The sequence below is a fragment of the Benincasa hispida genome, chromosome 11, assembly GCF_009727055.1.
Source record: "Benincasa hispida cultivar B227 chromosome 11, ASM972705v1, whole genome shotgun sequence".
In the NCBI taxonomy this organism is placed as follows: Eukaryota; Viridiplantae; Streptophyta; class Magnoliopsida; order Cucurbitales; family Cucurbitaceae; genus Benincasa; species Benincasa hispida.
The window spans coordinates 19,968,978-19,978,132 of NC_052359.1; the positions used below are offsets into that span (position 1 = coordinate 19,968,978).

A 9,155-nucleotide genomic window follows, 5' to 3' on the forward strand; every position below is an offset into this window, starting at 1 on the left:
CCAAAATTCACCCCAAAAACTCCCCAATCGCTTTCCAAGGTTGCCAAAAGACACAACAATGCGACTGGACAACGACTTAAAAATCAACAAAAGAACACCAAATTAACCTTTAAATGCAAAAAGGAACACGATTATAAACTCAAGACATAACAAGTGATTCTAAAACCAACCAAGAACAAAACCAACATCCAAAAACTTACGTAAAACTCTTACCTTAACCAAGATTCGACCAGAACCAAGAAAACGACGGTAGAGGAGATCTACGATGGACATTGGTTCGACGGCGAGGGAAAGGCGGAACTGGGCAAAAGAGACTCACAACAGCTGGGCTGGGTCATGAGGCTGACGAGCTTCTGGCGAAGGGAGGGCACAACTAGGCGACGTGGACCAACGGTGTGAACGTGGGTGGTTGGGTGTGACCGAGACTTCGTTCGACCTGATGACACACGAGCAACTACGGGCGAAGGCAACCATCATGGTAGCGAAATGACTAGAGAAGGGTGGGAAGGAGGTAGAGATCCGACGGCTAGGATTGTGTTTTTTTGTGTGTGAAAGCAAAAACTGGGGGGGGGGAGGAACGATGCACATGAAGAGGAAGGGGAAAAAGATAAGAATATAAATAAAAAGAAGTAAAAATAAATAAAATAAAATAAAATATTTATTTTATTTTATTCTATTATATTTTATTTTATGTTATTTTATTTCTTCCCTTCAACACTTATTCCTTTTTCCCGAACAACTTCTAATTCAAAACTCAATTACTTTTCCCCAAAGTGATTTCAATTTTCGACAATAACTCCAAAAATAAATTCATGTGAAAAAAAGTCCAAAGTTTCCTTGAATAGAACTAAATTTAAAAAATATTACAAAAGAATACTGAATAAAAAATTACAAAAACACAGGATGTTACATTCTTCCCTCCTTAAAGAACTTTCGTTCTCGAAAATTCACTCCTAAAAAAGCTCTGGGTACTGGGTCCTCATCTCATCCTCTCACTCCCAAGTAGCTTCCTTGAACAGGTGATTTTGCTACCGGACTTTCATAAGTGCTATCTCCCTGCTATGCAACATCTTCACCTCCTTGGAGAGAATTATCACAAGCTTCTCTTTATAACTCAAGTCTTCATTCAGCTGCAACGGTTCAAAGTCCACCACATGGGATGAATGTATCATGTACTTCCTCAGCATCGAAACATGGAAATCATTATGAATTGAAGAGAGTGACAACAATAACGCCAATCGATAGGCCACAGGGTCAATTTGCTCCAAGACCTCGAAAGGCCCAATAAATCATGGACTCAGCTTTCCTTTCCTTCGAAACATTAGAACACCTCTCATGGATGCCACCTTTAACTCTAGGTTCTTATGCCTAACATCGACATCACTTTTCTATCTACTCTGAACCGTTTGCATATGAGCTCTGATCTTCTGTATTGCCTCATTCATTTTCTGTACTAGCTCAGGCCCTCACAACTTCCTCTCTCCTACTTCATCCTAACAAACCAGAGATCTACAACTCTTCCCATAAAGGGCCTCAAATGGCAACATGCCAATAGTATCCTGGTAACTATTTTTATAAGAAAATTCCTTCAAATGCAGGTGAGAATCCCAACTTCCTAAGAATTCTATCGTATAGGCACGCAACGTATCTTCCAATATCTAGTTCAAACGTTCTATCTGCCCATCAGTCTGTGGGTTAAAAGTTGTACTCAAATCCAATCGAGTACCCAATGTTGCCTGAAGACTCTTCCAAAATTTGGATGTAAAACGAGGGTCTCTATTTGACACAATGGACACAGGTACTTCGTGAAATCTCACTTCCTCTTTCATGTACCAATTGTTTACTAAAAAAGTAGACTTCCTCGGTATATAATGTGCTAGTTTAGTGAGCCTGTCTTCTACAACCCAGATTACGGTGAAACCCTTTGCTGTTTAGGGTAACCCCACAATGAAATCCATAGACACGTGCTCCGACTTCCACTCTAGTAAGCTTAAAGGCTGTAACAAGCCTACTGGCTTTTTCCTCGGGGCTTTCACTTGCTGACATATCAAACAATTACTAACGAACTCAGCTATCTCCCTTTTCATATTGTTCCACCAGTAGAAACATTTCAAGTCTTGGTACATCTTGGTAATGTCGGGATGTATCGAGAATAAGGAACTATGAGCCTCCGATAATAATTCGTTCTTAAGGTCACTGTTCGTGGGTATGCATAAGCGCCCTTGATAGAGAAGACCATCCTCCGCAGATATAGAGAACTCACCACCCTGTCCTGACTCCACTTTGCAAACTTTCTCAACCACGTTGGGATAACTTCGTTGAGCATGTAAATTCTCTACCTTAAACTCGGCTGCTCCGACAACTGTGCTAACTGGGTCGTGACTTTCCCTACTACTATTGCAATCTCTACCCATTCTAGGTTTTTGCGTAGAGTCTATCTGGTAATGAGGGCTGCTGAATGAGCTACCTTCATGCTTAGGACACCTGCCACTACATTTGCCTTTCCCGGATGGTATAAAATCTCGCAGTTGTAATCCTTTACCAACTCCAACTATACTGTCTCATATTCAACTCCTTCTGAGTGAAGAAGTACTTTAAGCTCTTGTGGTCGGTGAAAATCTGTATCTTCTCTCCACATAAATAATGTTTCCAGATCTTTAAAGAAAAAGCCACTGCTGCCAACTCCAGGTCGTGAGTGGGGTAATTCAATTCATGGTTCTTCAACTGACGAGAGGCATAAGCAACCACTTTACCCTGCTGCACCAACACGCATCCCAAACCATTCTTGGAGGTGTCGCTATAAATAACAAAACCACTTGATCCATCTGACACTGAGAATGGAAGCTGAAATTAATCTCTGCTTGAGATCCTAGAACTACCTTCATAAGTCTCACTTCAACCGAACGAAGCTCCCTTCCTAATCAACTGAGTCAAAGGAGTGGCTATACGAAAAACATCCTTCACAAATTGCTTGTAGTAGCCTACTAACCACAGGAAATTGCGCACCTCGCTGACCTGGCTGGGTGAGGCCAATTCGTAACTACCTCAATCTTTACAGGACCCACGAAGACTCCTTCCACCGAAACAACATGCCCTAGAAAGGACACCTGCCTCAACCAAAACTCACACTTCGAAAACTTAGCATACAACTAATTTTCCCACAACGTCTTCAAAACTTTTTGTAAATGCTCCAAATGTTCTGCCTCGGTCTTGGAACAAACCAAGATATCATCAATGAAAACTATCACAAAAGTGTCAAGGAATTCCTTGAACACCCTATTCATTAGGACCATAAATACTGCGAGAGCATTCGTCAAACCAACTGACCTTACGATGAATTCATAATGTCCATACCTCGAACGAAAAGATGTCTTGGGTATATCACTTTCCTTTATTCTCATCTGATGCTATCCTAACCAGAGATCCATCTTGGAGAACACGGTAACTCCCTGCAACTGGTCTAACAAGTCATCAATTTTGGGAAGTGGGTATTTATTCTCTAGGGTCACTTTATTTAACTCCCTGTAATCAATGCAAAGACGTAATGATCAATCCTTCTTTTTCACGAAAAGCACTTGTGCACCCCACAGTGACATACTTAGGCATACGAAACCCTTATCTATCAACTCTTGTAACTGATTCTTAAGCTCCTTCAGTTCTATTGCTGCCATTCTATACGAAGTTTTCAAGATAGGAGTTGTGCCTAGCTCCAACTCGATAGAAAAATCTATCTCCCGCTGGGGCGACAAGCTTGGAAGATCCTCTGGAAAAACATCTAGGTAGTCTCTTAAACTGACTTTGACGTCAAGGAGACCTTAGCCTCTATAGTGTCAACCATACTGGCCAAGATGCCCCAGGCACCTTGGTTAAAAAACCTCTCAGCCTTCAACACTGAAATCACATTGGGTAGGAATACGGTCCCAGTCCCCTTAAACTTAAAGTTGGCCTTTATAGAAGGGTTAAAAATAACCTTCTTGTAGGATCAGTTTATATTGGCATGATTAGCAGCTAGCCAATCCGTACTGAGTATCACATCAAAATCTCGCATGTTTAGAACTACCAGGGTTGCATCTAAGGCATGATTTGCTATTTCTACCTAACATGCCTTTATCTTTCCAGTAGCTAACATGATCTCTCTTGATGGAGTGGAAACTGACAGACCATACTGTAAGGGTTCTGATCCTAACATGGCATGCTTTACAAATGTTGGGGATATGAAAGAGTGTGATGAATCGGAGTCAAACAAAACTAATGCATAGTGTCCCAAGATGGAAAGCATACCTATCACAACTGTGTCAGACTTCTCGGCCTCACGTTGAGTGGTGGAAAACACTCTACCCTACTATAGTTGACGGTTTGGGCCTCCTTGAAACAAGCTCAAAGGTTGGCCCTTGTTCTCAGATGCATTCATTCTTGGGAATTTCTCTGACAAGTGTCCTCTATGACAACACCGAAAAAAAACTCCAGTGTCGGCCAGACAACATCCCCAATGACGTCTACCACAGGTTGAATAGATCAGCTTATCCTTTCTAACAGATGCAGCTTGAGGGCCCTGCTGCCCCCACTAACATGGAGCATTACTCATATTTTGACTCTTTCACTGTGACTCAATAGCCCTCGGCTCAGCCATCCTTTTCTAACCCACAGAGGTTCCCATCCCGAATGACTTCCTATATTCTTCTTTCTCTTAGGAGTCAGTATCAATTCTCTCGGTGGCCCGTAGTGTTGTGGCGTACGTTTTGAGGTCCAAGGCATGAACCATACCTCACAACCCACGCCTCAGACCCTAAACAAACCTCTTTATCCTCGCTGCCTCACTGGCTACCAGCTTAGAGGCAAAGTGGGACAACCTAAAAAATTCTTGCTCATAGTCTTCCACGGACATAACCTCTTGTTTCAAATTCAAGAATTCGGCTTTCTTATTGTATCGAGTGTTGGCCGAGAAATACTTCTCATAGAAATGCTCCTGAAACAGCTCTCACATCGCAAGTTCACCACTTGTGTCAATCATCTTCTCCGCAGAGCCCCGCTAAATCTCTGCAATGTCAAGCAATATAAAAACTGCACAACAGAGCTTGTGCTCCTCTTGATGCATCATGTAGTGAAAGATCATCTCGATCGAGGACAACCACATCTCTGCCTTCGTAATATCCCTCAACGATCTATCGAAGGGGCGAGGGTCGAACTTTTTGAAATCCTTCAAGTGTTTAGCCTTAAGGGACAGGTCCTGCAGGTTCTGATTCTGTGGCTGAGTCTACTGCAACTGAACCTGTGGCATCTGCTCCTACTGAGTCTGGTTCAGAGTGGTCTACCCTGCCATAGCACTACGGATCAGGTCTTGTATCCTTTCCATCAAGGATTATGCCACAGCTTCCCCGATTCTTGCTTCCATCGCTTGCTTATCAACTTGCGTCGTGGGTGGGTTTAGAGTTATCGAAAAATTTTGACTCCCATTGGCTCCCTCTTCTTGCACCCCTGATGGGGGAGGGTCCTGAACTTGTGGGGGATGGACTTAGGGTTCCTGAACCCCTCTTCTAACTGTCTTCCTTTCTTTGAGTTTAGGTGCCACGTCTTGTCATGAACTTACAGATTAGCTCTCGCTGGATTCCTTTTCCACGAAACGTATCTACTAAGGCATTACATCAACTAGTCTCATACACATAAATAAAAAAGAACTTTTATCATTAAGACATACCTGGAGATGACAGGAATCCGTTACTGAGCCAAAGGGACTATCTAGACTTATGTGGTAATTCAGTCTTCAAAATCCAAAACATCGGCTCTGATACTAACTGTAACGACTCGACACCCTAGGACTCAAGCTAGGTCATTACCACAAACATGTATGTATGAAATTTAAAACGACACCTTTTCATGACTAAATAAATATTGAATAAATGACGTCAATTAAAAGGTTTCATTAAAAAATAAATAATTAAAAATCAAAGTAATAGGGTACCCATAACCAATAAAAACAAATCTAGAAAATTTCAAAGCGAATACAAAAATGAAGAGTTCTAAACATCAAGACTAAAAATTTAAATGTAGGAAAAGAAATCATAATACATGAGCAGAAGCATAAGACTAGTCTCAGTGGCTCGATCACATATTCCACCTGTCATTTGCCAACTGTCCTTGTCCTTATCTGAAACATAAACATGGAAAGGATGAGTATAAAATACTCAGTAAATAACCCCACTACTGAGGTCAGGCTAGGCATCTATGCCCTTTAGATGCTGGCCTCTAGTGAATATACATCATTCTCTACATCTCGTGGAATATAAACAAATATCTGAACTCATCCTACCATAGTTTAAGGTACCCACAATCTCTAGTGAATCCCGAAGGAAACACAAACCTCTGGTGAATCCTGAAGGAAACACAAACCTCTGGTGAATCCCGAAGGAGTTCACCACCTCTAGTGGGTATCAAACTACTGGTAAGGGTAACTATCACTATCATAAATATTACATGCATCATAAACATTTTCCCACAACATGCAAATATATCTCATCATACTTGTAGTTCATTCAGGAATTCATATAGACAAAAAATAATGTGGTTCATGCTAACACTCATAATGTCTTCCATACATAATCAGGACAACTCATTTATTATCATGAAATTCGATACGAACAACCTCAGAATCCTCAAACAAAAACATCACTTGGCATATAGGCAGTTTAGTAGTAAGATTAATTACCTCAAATTAAGACAAAATTTAGTTTAAGCAAACAAGCGCTCTTCGTCCTGAGATATGCCAAGAATCAACCTATCCCAATCAACAACTCAATATTAACCCTTAACATGACAGCTCCAAACCCAAAATTCACCCCAAAAAATCCCCAATCACTTACCCAATGCTTCGAAAAAACACAACAATGCAGCTAAGCAGCGACTTAAAAATTTCCAAAAGAACACCAAATTAACCTTTAAATGCAAAGAGGAACACAATTATAAACCCAAGACATAACAAGTGATCTAGAAACCAACCAAGAACAACACCAACACCCAAAAACTGATGCAAAACTCTTACCCTAACCAAGATTCAATCACAACCAAGGAAATGACGGGGAGGAGATATACGGTGGACACTAGTTGGATGACGAGGGGAAGGAAGAACCGGGCGAGAGAGACTCATGGTGGTTGGGCTGGATAGTGAGGCTGATGAGCTGGTGGCGAAGGGAGGGCACGACTGGCTGGAAGCGCGAATGCCTAGGCGGCGCGAACGTGGGCGGCTAGGCGCGATCGGGATTTTGTCTGACCCGACGATGCACAAGTGAATACTAGTGAAGGCGACTCCCGCAGCGACAAAATGGCTGGAGAAAGGCGGCAAGGCAGCAGAGATCCGACGACTAGGGTTGGGGTTTTTTTTCTTTGTTTGCGTGAAAGCGAAAATTGAGGGGGGGGGGGGCGGTGCATACGAAGAGGAGAGGGAAAGAGATATGAAAAGAAATAAAAAGAAGTAAAGATAAAAAAATATTTATTTATTTCACTTTATTCTATTATATTTTATTTTATGTTACTTTATTTCTATAGGATTGTATCAACGACAGCGGAACCAACAAAGATGATTAAGCCTCTAATTCATTACTTTTGGCAAAATATAAAACATGCTCTTGCAGAAACAAGTGAGTTTCATGACATACCTTTGTAGAACTTCTTCAAAGCTCGATCTTCAGCTGCAATCTTCTCTGAATCTCATTGCAGACCACCTCAACATCTTCCCCACTATTCTCTTGGTGCTCTAGATTGAGTTGTGGGACTGATAACGGGCAGAAACACACGTTATTACAACGCAAAGATATAAAACAATGTAGGATTGCGACGATAAAAATATGTAAGATCGTGTTCAAAAACATTAAGTTGAGAACATTGTGATCACATGCGCCCATCACATTAAAGTAGCTAATTACATATTTTGTGCAGAAAAATGCATTGGCGCAAGGCAGAATTGCGATCCAAGGAATTCAGCGTCTGAGCGCATTAGAAGATTGCGACCGTAAAGCTATGCGATCGTATGCGTTCGCGAAGATCTGCTCAAGAAGGTGGCCGCATAGAGACGGCGCATCAAGGTGAAATCTTAATAAATCACGATGGGACAAAAAGCTGGTGACAATTAATCGACGCATCAGATAGGGATTTAATGACATCCCATCAGTGCAATCATTTGAGAGAAAATCCCTTCACCCTGCAGCTCTATAAATACCGAAGGCCACCTTCGTTGAAAGAGTTAAGCGGTTCCGATTCGAGTTTAGCCATTAGAATTTCGGAGTTCTTTTTCGCCATATACATAGATATTCGTAGTCTGTAATTTTACATACTCAGAGGCAGAGGCGAGTGAAGAGAGAAGATGCCAAAAGATCCTTCCTGGTCAACTCGAGAGAGTGCCGGGAAGCGTTAAGAACGGAGAATGAAGCTGGTGATACTGCAGATGATTCAAACTTCCAGACAGTTTGGCGGTAGGCGTGGCAAGGATCCGCACGCCCATCTGCGGAGTTTTATTGAAATCTGCAATATGTTTGTATTCTCAAACATCTCCGCTGAGGAGGTTCGACTAACGTTGTTCCCATTTTCGCTGTGTGACCAAGCACGAAAATGGGCTTATTCTCTCGAACCAAGGGAGATTACATCATGGGAACAGGTAGTGGAAAAGTTCATGAAGAAGTACTTCCCCCCGACAGAGAATGCAAGACGAAGGAAGCTGATCACTAATTTTGAACAAGATATCGACGAATCGCTCAGTGACGCCTGGGCGAGGTTTAAAAGACTGGTGCAAGATTGTCCGCACAATGGCTTGCCAGATTGTCTCCAAATGGAAATTTTCTACCACGGATTCAACTCTGCATCGCAGATGACTGCCAATGCGATAGCAGCTAGTGGTCTGCTCGACAAGACATATGACGAGGCGAAAAATATACTTGATCGCATTTCAAAGAATCAAGAAGACTAGAGAGAAAGTGATCAACGACTGAGAATTAAAGATAGTGATGCAAGTAATGGGGCCGTCGCATCCCTACAAAACCAAATGAATGTGATGATGAATCTAATATAAGGCATCGCAATCAACAACACGGGAATGCATAAAAGGCAGGTCAACGCAATCGCTCAAAGGACCACAAGTTGTGTCACCTGTGGAGAAGCACATCCGATTG

The 9,155-nt window shown here is 41.9% G+C and overlaps 1 non-coding gene across 1 annotated transcript; it reads right to left on the reverse strand.

Moving 5' to 3' along the window:
- Positions 1-8,692: 8,692 nt before the first annotated feature.
- Positions 8,693-8,799, reverse strand: LOC120092233. Its single transcript, XR_005485945.1, has one exon. It is a non-coding gene; the product is annotated as a small nucleolar RNA R71 (small nucleolar RNA).
- Positions 8,800-9,155: the final 356 nt, after the last annotated feature.